The sequence below is a fragment of the Papio anubis genome, chromosome 6 (assembly GCF_008728515.1).
Source record: "Papio anubis isolate 15944 chromosome 6, Panubis1.0, whole genome shotgun sequence".
Taxonomy (NCBI): domain Eukaryota; kingdom Metazoa; phylum Chordata; class Mammalia; order Primates; family Cercopithecidae; genus Papio; species Papio anubis.
The window spans coordinates 51,579,691-51,595,305 of record NC_044981.1 but is presented as its reverse complement, the minus strand read 5'-3'; the positions used below and the strand labels follow the sequence as shown (position 1 = coordinate 51,595,305).

Below are 15,615 nucleotides of genomic sequence, written 5' to 3'. Positions count from 1 at the left end.
AGATACAAACATTCAGACCATAGCAGGCAGCAGTACCATGAGTGGTGGAAGGAACACTGCTCTCTCCCCACATGGTTCAGCTGTGCACCCACTGCCCAGCTGACAGAGCCCACCTGAGCACTAGGAGGAGGCATCTCTCTCCCCAGTCTCCTCAGCTGACTGACTGTAGGCCTTGCGGGTAGAAAGAGCTCAGCTCCCTCACTCCTTGGCATGGGAGAGCAACCTCTAAGGAATTATTGAGTGGACAAGAGTAGCTCCTCCCCCAGGGATCAACAGGTCTTCCCACCTCAAGCATCTAGAGTTTGGTCTGATTCTCACCCCAGGGCTTCTCCATGGCTGATCTTCAGTCCTCAGCAGACTCAAGTAAGAAAGGTAACTGTGCCTGCTTTCTCCTGTGGAGGAGGGTCCCAGGCCCCACCATCCTCTGGACTCAGAAGAAGTGCAGTGTTTAGATGGGAGATGTGGACAAAGGCAACCAGTATGAGTTCACACTGCCACGTGCCTAGCGGCTCACAACTTCATCTATTGCCATTACCAAAACTGTTATTAAAACAGTTGCCTGGGGTCAGGCACGGTGGCTCACACCTGTAATCCCAGCACTTTGGGAGGCTGAGGCAGGCAGATCACCTGAGGTCAGGAGTTCAAGACCAGCCTGGTCAACATGGCTAAACACCGTCTCTACTAAAAACACAAAAATTAGCTAGGCATGAAATGGTGGGTGCCTGTAATCCCAGCTACTAGGGAGGCAGAGGCAGGAGAATCACTTGAACCCGGGAGGCCAAAGGTTGCAGTGAGCTGAGATCATACCACTGCACTCTAGCCTGGACAACAGGGCGAGACTCTGTCTCAATCAAACAAACATAAAAACCAGTTGCCTAAAAAATTTACTGAACTTTTAAATAAATAATATTAATTTAAACTTTTCAAAATACACATAAGCCTACAATTCTAACAAAAATATTTTCATTTTCCATGTCCTTTTCTGATCTTTCTCTGTTTGCATGAGATTTTCACATTGCTGCAATCAGAGTGCATGTCCAGGTGGTCCTGCCTGTCTTACTACGGCATCTGCTTCTCTGTGCCATTCTGTAGCAGCGTGGTAACATGCTGATGGCTGCATGAACAAGGTTTGGAAGCATTCTATGTGTCTGATAATAGAGGAATACCTAAAAAAGCAGTCATACATCCACTGTAGGTGATTATTTTCCAGCCTTTATTTTAACAATTTTGCAAATTTTCTTTTGAATCAACAATTATCCCATCCCCCACTCCATCCCACCTAGTGTTCTCGTTGACTTACCTCTTTAAAGTAAGTGGGTCAGCATTCACGAGCAACTTCCCTGTTCACTAGCCCTTCTATGTTAGACTTCAGAACTACCCTGAGAGCTATTTGACAGTCTCAACTCTGGCCAGGCCATGTCCTCACGATGACAGTCCCGGAGGAAAGATGCTTTAATTTAGCAGAACGAATTCCCTCACTGCGTTGCACAGCCTAATTCCTCAACTGTGGCTCATCTGCAGTCCTGGACGATAGAAGCCTGGTATATTTTTATGCCTTGTGGAATTTCTCCCTCTACAGCTCATTGGTCTTCTTTTTCTAACTGCAGAAAGGCTGGGCACAGTGGCTCACACCTGTAATCTCAGCACTTTGGGAGGCCAAAGTGGGAGGATCGCTTGAGCCCAAAAGTTCAAGACCAGACTGGGCAATAAAGTGAGAACTCATCTCTACAAAAAAATCAAAAGCTAGCTGGGCATAGTGGCATATGTGGTCCCAGCTACACAGGAGGCTGAAGCAGGTGAAGCGCTTGAGCGCAGGAGGTTCAGGCTATAGGGAGCCATGTTTACACCACTGTACTCCAGTCTGAGCAACAGTGAGACCCTGTTTCAAAGAAAACAAAAACAAAAAAAATTGTTTGTGGCTGGGCACAGTGGCGCACACCTGTAATCCCAGCACTTTGGGAGGCTGAGGTGGGTGGGATTACTTCAGGTCAGGAGTTCAAGACCAGCCTGGCCAACATGGTAAAACCCCATCTGTACTAAAAATACAAAAAAAAATTAGCCAGGTGTGGTGCTCCACACCTGTAATCCCAGCTACTCAGGTGGCTGAGGCATGAGAATTGCTTGAAGCCAGGAGGCAGAGGTTGCAGTGAGCTGAGATCATGCCACTGCACTCCAACCTGGGCAACAGACTGTCTTAAAAAACAAAACCAAACCAAAAAAAAAAAAAAAAACCGAAAAACATTCTGTGGTAGTGAGATGAGTTGCTTGCCAGCAACGTGGGTCTATACAGACACCTCTGAGCAGGCTGGGCTGCCTTTCCCACAGCAGCGCTCCATCCCCACTCCACCCCACATTGCCCACCCACCAAAATGCACAGCCACATCTGAGAATATCTTTGGTCTCCAGATCTAAGCCATTATCTTCACATTTTCAGGAAGAATAGATTCTTGAGGGTAGTGGAGCTCTCTTGGGCATTTCTGGTCAAAAACATATAGTTTCATCTTCTTTTCTCTATAGGAGAATTTCACCCAATATAATTAAGATTTCTCCCTTGTGAACAGCTACAGGGTCCAGCATCCCTGTCACTCTCCAAGCCTTCCCGGAATCTCTGGTCTAAGGTCTTAGGGCAGGGCAGTCTTCTCCTAGCACAGCTTCTTCAAGCACTCTCAGAACTCGGTCTTGTCTTTTCTTTTTTTTTCCGGAGGAAAGTGTGAACCACAAATTATGCAGTCGAGTTTCCCACATTTGGGGAAATCGCAGGGGTCAGCACATCCGGAGGGCAATGGATAAGCCTCACTCTGGGAAAACCACCTTCGTGATCATGGTATCTTCCCTGCCAGGTAAGTATAGAACTTGGTCTTTTCTTCTCTGGTCCTGGTGCATCTTTGCAGGAAGCAAAGAAGCTGGGTGCAATGTTCCTTCTCAGCAGCTCGAGTGTCCTAGTCCAAGTGCTGATTGTCACTATTATGAATCAAGTTATAGGCAATCTCAGAATCAGATAACATTGTCATCTGGCTGTATTTTAAAATATGGTTTGAGAGTGTGTCTAACTCCTCTCAATGCTAAGTAAATTCTTCATTTATGAATCTTGAATTTCAGTCTAGGCGTGAAACTGGACTCCAACTCAAAAGAGTTGACTGTAGTTGATTTATTCACATCCTCAGTCCACTCTTACAAGGCTTTCCATGCCATCCCTCTACTAAACAGCTCCTACTGAGGTCATCAGTGACCTACCTATATCTTGCCAAAGTCAATGGTCCATTCTCTGTCCTTACCTTACCTCTCTGTGGGATTTGGCAAGCTGACCACTCCATGCTTCTGGAAGCCCTTTCTTCTCTAGGCTTCAGGGAACCCTCCCTCCTGGAGTCCTGTCTTCCTGCTTTCATTCTTGCCCTCCCAGCAGCCCCTTTTCCAGATGGCAGTCTGAGTGATATTTTAAAAACATTTGCTAGGCAAGGCACAGTGGCTCACACCTATAATCCCAGCACTTTGGGAGAGCAAGGCGGGAGGATTGCTTGAGCCCAGGAGGTCGAGACTGCAGTGAGCCATGATCGCACCACTGCACTCCAGCCTGGGTGATAGAGCAAGACCCTGTCTCAAAAGAAACAAAACATTTACTTAATCACATCGCTATTCCTCCAAAAGCTTCCAATTATGTGTTGGGTAATAACCCAGCCCCTACCATGATCTATGGTTTGACCCTGCCTTCTTTGCTCAGTCCTCACCCACACTCCCACTCATCTACCAGGCTCCAGCCACACTGACCTCCTTCTACCTGTCAAATTCTCCAGGAGCTTTCAAATTGTTGAGGCTTCTTTTTAGAATGGTCTTCCCACGAGTCATCAGGTGGCTGCCTCCTCTTCACTTGGGTCGAAGCCAAACATCAGCTCCTCAAGAGTTTTTCCCTGTCATACTTCTTGCTTCAAGTCATTCGTTTTTCTCTTCGCAGCTCATATTATCTGAAATTGTCTTCATTTGCTTGTTTTCTGGAGTGTGAGTTCATGAAGGTCAGGGACTTTATCTTGTCATATTATACCTAGTACTTAAAACCCCACAGAGCAGGCCCTCAATAAATACTCATAGGCTGGGTGCAGCGGCTCATGCCTTAATCCCAGCACTTTGGGAGGCTGAGGTGGGTGGATCACTTGCAGCCAGGAGTTCCGGACCAGCCTGGCCAACATAGTGAAACCCCCATCTCTACCAAAAATTACAAAAATAACTGGATGTGGTAATGCACCTGTAGACCCAGCTACTTGGGAGGCTGAGGTGGGAAAAACACTTGAACCTGGGAGTTGGAGGTTACAGTGAGCCAAGACCACACCACTGTGGTCCACTCTGGGTAACAGTGACACTCTGTCTCAGAATAAATATACACATACATATATACATACTCATAGACCGACTTTTAATTATTTTACTATCCAATGTTCAGGAGCCCATTCTGTTTATTATGTAGACACCTCAACTAGACTGCAAAAAAATATATAGCAAATCATTTGGTTTGTAGTTTTTGTTTAACAGGTATTAGAATGCCTCAAGTTTTTTAGATTTCCTACATTAGAAATACTTGCCCATAAGTGAGCTGAAAGAAAAACATGAATATAATGGTTGGAAGTTTCTTTTTTATATAAATGCTTCTAATTTGTGGTCAATAAGAAGGTAGGTTAAAGATTCAAGAGAAGTACAAGACCTCCCCTAACTAACTTCTGTCAGTATCACTCACTTCAGCTCCCCTCCTAATGCAGGATACCTATCACGGGTCAGCCACTGGGCTAGATGATGGGAAATGAGTAAGACACAGGCTCTGACCTTGACTTTACACTCTGACTAGGGAGACAAGCACATAAATAGGTAATGTCAGTGTAATGTGGACTGTGCTGCCAGAGGGCCACCCAGGAGACACAGGGTTGGTCATTTGGTCTGTCTGGAACATGCAGGGGATGTTTTCTCAAGGAGACCACCTCTGTGTTTGGCCCCTACTAAGATGTATCACATTTCCTCACCGTGTTCTTGTGTTTTATACAGTATTTATAAACCACCTATCTGCTTTCTGTTCTTTTGAAACAAGAGGAATTTCTTTAGCTATATTTCCAAAGAAGGTATGTTAGTTCTTCTATATATATATGATAAGATATATATGATATATCAAGTGTCTTAGTCCACGTGGATTGCTGGAACAGAATGCCATAGATGAGTGACTTCTAAACAACAGAAATTTATTTCTGGAGTCTGGAAAGTCTAAGATCAAGGCGCTGGCAGATTCGGTGTCTGGTGAGGGCCCACTTCCTGGTTCCTAGAGGAGCATCTTCTTGCTGTGTCCTCACATGGCAGAAGGGGCAGGGATCTCTCTTGGGTTATATTTAATAAGAACAAGCATCTCATTCATGAGGACTCTGCTCATGACCTCATCACCTCCCAAAGACCCCACCTCTAATACCATCACATAGAGGATTAGAATTCAACATCTGAACGTTGGTGTGACATAAATATTCAGTCTATATCATCAACATTGGTTTTTTTCTTCTTCATAGCATTGCATTTTTATCTGATATAATTAGATTTTCTGCCCAGAGGCCTTTGTGAAACTTTCTGACAGTTAATTGCTAGAATGTGTTTTAACGTTCTTACCATTGAACTTTCTGGGATGAGTCTTATATTACCCAGATCAGATATGTTCCAGGTCAGCATATTTGGAGATGAAAGTGACCCTTTTAAAATTCCACTGAACCAGTAATGAATATATCAGTCAAAATACGATTTTAATTATTAAACTAGACTAAGATCTTTTTATTAGAACCACCCAAACTGTCAGTCATCAGTGTTGTTCTGTTCCATATTTAATATGCAATATTTAACCATATTTAAATACATTTAAGTTACCTATTTAGAAAAACCTTTAGACTTTTTGTCTTTTCAATTGACACCCAGTCTCGTTTCATTTCATGGTTATTTTCTCTGTTTTAACCATTTAATTCTCGACAATATGGCTTGCTGGTTTCCATCTTTTGCTCCACAGGCCCTCATTTCTTTAAGGTTAATGAAATGCTCCCTGTCAAATAGAAATGTAACTTGTTAGTTCTTCTATAACCAAAGGACACTATGCTCGCCTGACACCGCCCTGAAAGGGGACTTGACTGTAACCATTTTCTTTGTATTGAAACTAATTTTCAGCTTCTGTGATAGTATTAATTCCTAGTTTCCTACCAAACTCACTAAATGCTTTTCAAGTGACAGAACTGTGATGCCCTTGGAGACAGGACTGGGCTAAATGTGCAAAGAAAATAAGGTAGTAGTGGTGGGGAAATTCTGAGGGAGCTGCAGCTTGCAGGAAGCTGAACAAAATGCCAAGAGAAATGAAAATTAGGATGGTTTGGATCTAAGTAATCTCCTGAAAGAGAAAATTATTATCAGGCATAATTTTAGGGAAACATATATAAACATTCTTGGCTGCAAGACCCTACATGAATAGCTTCTCCTTATATACACACATTCAAGCTCACACAGAATCTCAGATCTCATGTCTCATGACTCTTTCATTGTTCACTCTGCTACAATCAAGACAGGCCTTGGCCCCAGTTGAGCCTTTGCTCTGGCTATTCTCTCTTCCTGGAACACCTTCCCCTACAAATACCTAGGGTGAATTCACTGTCTTTGAGTCTTTGTCCAAACACCACATTCTTAAGGAGGCTGTAAGGGAGAAAAAGTAACATTTTCTCACCCATCACAAAGTTCTCCCATCACAAAGACCCCTATAACAAAAGCAGACTAACAGGGGAAGCATACAAATATACTTAATGGAAGTTTAACATGGCATGGGAGACTTCAGAAATAAAGACCTAGGGAAACAGGGAAAACTGTATTTTTGTAGAGGGTCATGCAGAAGTATGATTGGAGAGCAAAAGGATATGATTTAATGGTAATTAGCTGGGAGGAACTTAGCAAGGCCTATTTGTTCAGATTTTTCTGTGTGTCTTCATTCATTTCCTCTGGGTATTGGGAGGACCCTTCTAGAATGAGGGTCTTATGACCCGCTTTAGAGGAAGATCAGATAGTTCTTTTATGGCCTGTTTCAGGGGAGAACACTGGGAGGAGGGCAGAGGGATCTTTCTGCTTCTGTTTTTTTCTAAATGCCAAAGTGTCATACTTTGGGGTAGCATGTCCCGAACCCTGTCAAGGCCTTCTTTGATGATTATATTTAAAACTGCGAAGTTTCGGCCAGGCGCGGTGGCTCAAGCCTGTAATCCCAGCACATTGGGAGGCCGAGGTGGGTGGATCACGAGGTCAGGAGATCGAGACTATCCTGGCTAACATGGTGAAACCCTGTCTCTACTAAAAATACAAAAAAAAAAAAAAAACTAAGCTGGGGCGTGGTGGTGACCTGTAGTCTCAGCTACTTGGGAGGTTAAGTGGGAGAATAAGTGAACCGGGGCCCGGAGCGTGAGCTGAGATCACGCCACTGCACTCCCGGCCTGGGGAGACACAGAACTCCGTCTCAAAAAAAAAAAACTGCGAAGTTTCCCTGTCCAATGCTGGCTTTCAAAAACTATCACAGAAATAACCTATTGATAAGACAAAGCTGACTACATTCATGCTACAATAAGACAAGAGTGTGCACTACCTTGACAGTCTTGGAGCCCACAGGGGGTGAAGTTGGAATGTTTATGAGGTATGCAAGTCAGGTTTAAGGCAGATCTTTCATTGTGGGGCCTTGCTTAGGATTGCATAAAATTACGATATAATTTAGAGTTGGTAGACAGAGCAAGGTGAAGGTTTGAAATGAACCAATATTTGAGATGAGTCAACAGTCTTTGATCAAACCATTCATTTAAGTGGGTATTTTGGGAAGTTCCTGGAATAAATGATAAGGTTATGTGCAACTTGTATCTCTTGGGCAAGAGTTTCCTGGAATAGTAAAATTATATTGATGAAGACAGAATAGAAAAGCTATGTTAGTGAAGACAGCCCAGTGGTAAGAGAATGTTAATATAGATGGGAAACTGTGAGCAGTTCTCACTTCCAGTCCCCTTTACCTTGCTCTCAGCACTTATTCACTTCTCACATACTATACAATTGAATTACTATGATTGTTTATTGGCTGTCTCCCACCATCCCCTCACAGTGTGAGTGTAAACTCCACTAAAAGTACCTGACATACATTATTAATAATAATAGCAAATACTTATAGTACCAACCACGTATTGGATGCTGTTCTAAGGGCTTTATATTTATTTCCTCACATAATCCTCACTAAAACCTTATAAGAAGGTATTAATATTGTCTGCATTTTAGAAGCATAAGCACAGAGTTACTAAATCCATTTGCCCAAGACCACACAGCTAGTAAATGTAGAATCTGGATTAGAATCCAGTGTCTGGCGTCTTTTCAACCTCATTACTAAGAGCCTTCCCTGTGGGTGGACATTTTGGTGAACATTCACACAGGAGGTGTTAAAACAATTAATTGGAGGCCATTAGGCTGAGGTGGCTCCAGCATCCTGGGTTCCTACGAAACAAACTGAAATCCTGCTCAGTATTAATAGTAAAATGAAACTTAAGCTTAACCAATCAGAAACTACCAACTAGCCTTTAGCTAGGGACTTTGCATCAGAATGATCCAAATAAGGCTTGTTCACTTCAGCCAATCAAATGTTTTATCTGCCTTGCTTCTGCCTTCACTTCATAAAAGTCTTCTTCCCTGATCCCACTTTGGTGGCACCTTTGAACCACATGCAATCTGGCACTGCCCAATTCATGCATTGCTATCTGCTCAAATAAAATCTTCAAACAGTTTTAATAAGTTTTATTTTGGCCAGGCACAGTGACTAATGCCTGTAATCCAAGCACTTTGAGAGGCTAAGGTGGGTAGATCACTTGAGGTCAGGAGTTTGAGACCAGCCTGGCCAACATGGTGAAATCCCACCTTCACTAAAAATACAAAAATTAGCTAGACATGGTGATGGGTGCCTGTAATCCCAGCTATTCGGGAGGTTGAAGCAAGAGAATTGCTTGAACCCAGGAGGTTGCAGTGAGCCAAGATTGCGCCATTGCACTCCAGCCTGGGTGACAAGAGTAAAACTCTGTCTCAAAAAAAAAAAGTTTTATTTTGTTTTTAATTTGCACTTTATTGTACATATTTATAGGATACAATGCAATGCTTTGATACATATATATAGTGTGTAATGATCAAATCAGGATAAATAACATATTCATTACTTCAAACACTTGTCATTCCTTTGCGGTGAGAATATTCAAAATCTTCTCTCCTAAACAACCCACCAAATGAGAGAAAACATTTGGAAACTACACATCTGACAAAAGATCAATAACCAAAATATATAAGGAGCTCAGACAATGCAATAGAAAAAAATCTAATAATTTTATTTTTAAATGAACAAAATATCTGAATAGACATTTCTCAAAAGAAGACATTACAAATAGTGGGTATATTAAAAATCCTCATCATTTATCATCAGAGAAATATGCAAGTCAAAACTACATGAGGTATCATCCCACTTCAGTTAAAACAGCTTTTATCCAAAAGACAGGCAACAACAAATGCTGGTGAGGATGTGGAGAAAAGGGAACTCTTGTACACTGTTGGTGGGAATGGAAATTAGGACAGCCACTGTGGAGAACAGTGTGAAGGTTCCTCAAAAAACTGAAGATGGAGCTACCATATGACCCAGCAATCCCACTGCTAGGTGTATATCCCAAAGAAAAAAAACCCGTATATCAAAGAGATAACTGCACTCCCATGAATCAGCCTAAGTGTCCATGAGGGGATGAACGGATGAAAAAAAAATGTGGTACATATACACAATGAAATATTATTCAGCCATAAAAAAGAGATCCTGTAATTTGCAACAACATGGATGGAACTGAAGGACATTATGTTAAGTGAAGTAAACCAGGCACACAAAGACAAATTTTACACATGTGGGAGTTAAAAATTCAAACAACCTCACGGAGCGAGAGAGTAGAATAATGGTTACCGGAGTCTGGGAAGGGTAGTGAGGAAAGGGGTGGATAAAGTGGGGATGATTAATGGATACAAAATAATAGAATTAATAAGATCTAGTATTTGATAGCACAGTAGGGTAACTACAGTCAATAATTTTTTTGTATATTTTTAAATAGCTGGCTTGGCACTGTAACTCACACCTATAATCCCAGCACTTTGGGAGGCCAAGGAGGGTGGATTATTTGAGGCCAGGAGTTTGAGACCAGCCTGGCCAACATGGTGAAACCCTGTCTGTAGTCCCAGCTACTCAAGTGATTCTCCCGTCTCAGACTTCTGAGTAGCTGGGACTACAGACGTGTGCCACTACACCCAGCTAATTTTTGTATTTTTGGTAGAGACAGCTTTCACCATGTTTGCCAGGCTGGTCTCGAACTCCTGGCCTCAGCTGATCCGCTCACCTCAGCCTCCCAAAGTGCTGGGATTTCAAGTGTGAGCCACTGCACCTGACCATCTTCCATACTATTTTGAAGTATATTGTCATTGACTGTAGTCACCCGACTGTGCAATAGAACCCAGAACTTGTTCCTCCTCCTACTAACTGTAACTTTAAACTCTCTAAAATTTTAATGTACCTAAATTTATCTTTCAATAGCAGCAAATATTTTTCGGCACTGAACCATTTCCAAAAGCCAGACCACAAAGGATGTTCTAAAACTTCCTTGGCAACACCTGCCTTAAGGATTAAAAGTGTGCCTGGCACCTCTCCTTCCACTGAACAGCAAACATTTACTTCTTTCACTTTTCTTTCCCTCACTGCTATTGCTGATCAAAGACCCTTTCCTTCAGATTCACACATTCATTCTTCAGTTGTGTCCACGCAATTAAAAAGCTTACTTAGCAGCATCTACTGACTTTTCATATGTCTCTTATTCAGTACAGAGTTTGACTCTTCAGGGCAATAAGTCCTATTTTCCTGATTCCAAATTGGATTGAGGCCGAGCGTCGTGGCTCATGCTTATAATCCCAGCACTATAGGAGGCCGAGGTGGGCAGATCACCTGAGGTCAGGAATTCAAGACCAGCTTGACCAACATAGTGAAACCCCATCTCTACTAAAAATACAAAAAGTAGCCAAGCATGGTGGAGCGTACCTGTAGTCCCAGCTACTCAAGAGGCTAAGGCAGGAGACTAGCTTAAACCCAGGAGGCAGAGGTTGCAGTGAGCTGAGATTGCACCACTGCACTGCAGCCTGGGCACAGAGTGAGACTCTGTCTCAACAAAACAAAACAAAAACACACACATTGGATTGAGGTGTGGGGGCAGTGGGTAGAGGTGGCCATTCCTGTTGTTCTCATATACTTCCTATAATATCATTGTAAAGATGTTAAAAAAAAAAAAAAAACAACTTGAACTCTAGAAAATGCTTATGGTGAAAATAGCATGTTATACACAAAGTAACAGCTTCCACTTCAGTATTTCTTGTGGTTCACGTTGGTATCTAGGTTGCACTAAACACCCCTGAGAAGCTTTCACGCTCTCCCTAAGTTTCAGTGTATTCTGCAGTCAAACGTTTATAAATTCAAAACCTTACTAGCATGAGGTGTCATATGAGAGGCTTGACCTTATATATGTTACCCTTAGAGACATTAGAATGTAAGCTCCTTGAGGACAGGGATTCGCATTTACTTTGTTTATTGATACCTCTTGTCAGAGAAGAGGGCAACATAGTGAGACCCTGTCCCTAGAAAAATTAATTTTAAAAAATAAAAATAAATTTAATTTTAAGGAAAGAATAAAAGGAAAAAGAAGTCAGTGAATTTAGGAGAACATTTGACCTCCAATGATATATATTGCCACTTGTCTCCAGATAGCATACAACAATCCAAACTTGTTCAAAAAGCAAATAAACAGAGCCTATAACAGTGTAAACATGTTTATTTAAGTAGAACTAACTTTTGCCAAGCTGGGCATGGATAGGAGAGGGAGAGTACTCAGTAGTTGTAGGCATTTTTAAGACTTGGAAAGCTTAAGTAGGAAAACTTTTAAGAACTGGGCACAGTGACTCCCACCTGTGATCCCAGCACTTTAGGAGGCTGAGGCAGGAGGATCCTTTGAGCCCAGGAGTCCAAGACCAGCCTGGTCAACATGGCAAAACCCCATCTCTACAAGAAATACAAAAATTAGCCAGGTGTGGTGGTGCATGTCTGTAGTTCCAGCTACTCAGGAGGCTGAGGTGGGAGGATTGCTTGAGCCGGGGAGATTGAGGCTGCAGTGAGAGCCATGTTCATGCCACTGCACTCTATCCTGGGTGACAGAGCAAGACATTGTCTCAATTTAAAGAAAAAGAAAAGGGCCAGGCATGGTGGCTCATGCCTGTAATCCCAGCACTTTGGGAGGCCGAGGCAGGCAGATCACGAGGTCAGGAGATCGAGACCATCCTGGCTAACACAGTGAAACCCAGACTCTACTAAAAATACAAAAAAATTAGCCAGGAGTGGTGGCAGGCACCTGTAGTCACAGCTACTTAGGAGGCTGAGGCAGGAGAATGGTGTGAACCCGGGAGGCGGAGCTTGCAGTGAGCCAAGATCACACCACTGCACTCCAGCCTGGGTGACAGAGCAAGACTCTGTCTCAAGAAAAAAAAGAGGCCAGGTGCAGTGGCTCACGCCTGTAATCCCAGCACTTTGGGAGGCTGAGGCAGGTGGATCACCTGAGGTCAGGAGTTTGAGACCAGCCTGACTAGCAAGGTGAAACCCTATCTCTACTAAAAATACAAAAATTAGCCGGGTGCGGTGGCGGGCACCTGTAGTCCCAGCTACTAGGGAAGCTGAGACAGGAGAATTGCTTGAACCCGGGAGGTGGAGCTTGCAGTGAGCCAAGATCGCAGCACTTCAGTCCAGCCTGGGCAACAGAATGAGACTCCGTCTCAAAAAAAAAAGAAAGAAAAGAAAACCTTTAAGAACTTTTAAATGCCCTTTCTCATCCAGGGTTGGGACGAGACCTGCAGAGCATATGCTCTGGGTATTTGGTGGCCCTTCTGGTGAGCACTGGCATTCCTTGAGGTCAACCTGTGCTGAAGACAGGAAGATTTCACCCAAGTACATAACTAAGAGAAGATCACTCGCAGAAGATTTCATCTCCAAAAGCAAGAATGTGAAGGACACTTGTACCCAGACAGTGAGGGCCACTGCCTCCTGCTATGCTTTTAGCTCCCCCCATAGCTGAGCCCTCCTGACCGGAAAACCTGACGAGACCACTTTTTTCATCCCTCAGTCTCAGAGGTCCCATAAAACTGAACCAGGCTTGATGCTGACACTGGGCCAGGGCAATGTAGGCCCACTGGAGCCGGGGGAGAGTGACAGAGAGTGTCAAAGTCAAAATAAAAATATAAAGACAAATCTCTAAATGTAATGTTTTTCCTTGGGAATCACAGAATTGCAATTTGGTGCATACACACAGATGGGGAGGTCTTCGGTGTGTCCGAAGGACAAAGAGAAGGTTGGGATTTTTATTAGAAAAGGAAATATTACATATGGTTTTGAAAGAAAGCTCATTGGCACTGGAGAAGCTTTTGGGAGCTGCCAAGCTCCAATTGGTGAGTGACAGTGGTCAGTAAAGCTAGTCTTAGAGTCACAGCAGGGTATTTCAGCAGCTACTGGGTAAAACTGATCTTACCTATACCAGGCCATTTCAGCAGCTGGGCTTATGGAGAATTCAGTTCTTGGATCAGTGCTATGTGCCCTGATGCTTTTCCAACCTGTCCTTCCTACTGTGATTTAGTTGGGTATCACAAGAATGACTCAATTTGCATAATCAACATTGAAAAGAAAAAGTAGCCAGCGCTGGTGCTGGTTCCAGAGGATGCTGTGTAGGCGGAGACTGGGGACATGCACACCATAATATATCTAAGCAAAATGGCCAGGTCTAGTGCTTTGGCTGCAGTGAGGAGGGTGCCGAGGGAAGGGACACATCAGTGGAAGATTGATACAGAAGTTGATACAGGTGTGAGCAGGAGACAGTCACATAGTGGTCCTCACAGAAGATGGTGGTGTCTTCCTCTGAGGCTGCTTCCAGAACAGTTACAGTGTGGTCAGGCTGCTGGAGCCCATGAATAAGACCACGATGATTGTGCAAGTGCAGCTGGACATGCCCATGGTGAAGATGGCCTCAGGAAATGGCCACTTGGTGATGCTGACAGCGGACAGTGACCTAGATACCTTGTGGGAGCAGGGAAATCTGGGCCTTGTGCTTGAATTATGTGCCAACCGTGATGGCCAACAGGACATGATTCCTGGTCCCCCAGATATGATGCTGAAATTCAGGGGACACTGGGACCTGATGCCTTCTGTGGCACCTGTTTCACCGTTCCATCCCCTGTAAGGGGCACATACACAGAATATGGCTTTGGCCTCTTCAACAACAATCAGCTTGGAACCTCAGGCACAGAATCTGGCTTCGTACCCCAGAACGTGGGATCCTTCAAGAACTCTACCAAGTCCAGGCCGGGCATGGTGTAATCCCAGCACTTTGGGAGGCTTAGGCTGGTGGATCACGAGGTTGGGAAATCGAGACCTTCCTGGCTAACAAGGTGAAACCCTGTCTCTACTAAAAATACAAACAAAAAAAATTAGCCAGGCGTGGTGGCAGGCACCTGTAGTCCCAGTTACTCGGGACGCTGAGGCAGGAGAATGGCGGGAACCCGGGAGACGGAGCTTGCAGTGAGCCGAGATCGTGCCACTGCACTCCAGCCTGGGTGACAGAGTGAGAGACTCCATCTAAAAAAAAAAAAAAGAACTCTACCAAGTCCAGGTAGGCTTCTCTGGTGGCCAGCACCATACAGTCTTCATGGATTCAGAAGGAAAAGCACGCAGCCTGAGCCAGGCTGAATACAGACGGTGGGCCTTCATGGGTGCTAAGGAGAAGAACATGCCCACCCTCATCTCCATGCTGGTGCCGTCTCCTCAGTGGCTTTGGGCCTCTGTAGGGTAAACTGTGATCAGTGATGGATGTGTTTTTGCCTGGGACATGGACAGCAACTATCAGGCGGGCTCAGAGCAGGATGAAGATGACTGGAGCTTGGTGGAGATGACAGGCAAAGAACTGGAGAACCATGTGGTCCTCTATTAGTCACGGGCAAGGAGTGGAGCTGATGAAGCCTCTGAGCGACTGGTTCATGGTCCCAGGACCCTTCCACACAGAACAGGGAAGCAGTGGCAACTACAAATTCCAGCAGGCCTCCCCTAGCCCTGAGCACTCTGCCATGTGCCTTTTTCCCATCAGCATGACAGAATCCTTTTCTTCTTTGTCTTCCTCCTTTCTGGAATCATCCTGGGACCTGTAGCATGAAGTAGGGGATGAAAGAGGGGATGTCAGAAGGAGCATTGCTCACCCCACAGCTAAGTGGTTAGACCTTTCCTCCCATGTCCCTACCTTTCATGGCCCTGGCTGATTCTGGCTTTGCCTATCAAAAAATCAAAATACGGCAGGGCATGGTGTCTCATGCCTGTAATCCCAGCACTTTGGGAGGCCGAGGCGAGTGGATCACTTGAGGTCAGTAGTTCGAGACCAGCCTGGCCAACATGATGAAACCCATCTCTACTAAAAATACAAAAATTAGGTGTGGTGGTGTGCACCTGTAATCCTAGCTACAGGCTGG

At 44.2% G+C, this 15,615-nt stretch overlaps 1 protein-coding gene and 1 non-coding gene across 2 annotated transcripts in view; one reads left to right on the top strand and one right to left on the bottom strand.

Moving 5' to 3' along the window:
- Positions 1-15,615, top strand: part of ELOVL5 (ELOVL fatty acid elongase 5) — a 153,110-nt gene that overhangs the window by 124,809 nt on the left and 12,686 nt on the right. The window lies entirely within an intron of this gene.
- Positions 2,693-2,848, bottom strand: LOC116275620. The gene has a single exon (XR_004184723.1). It is a non-coding gene; the product is annotated as a U1 spliceosomal RNA (small nuclear RNA).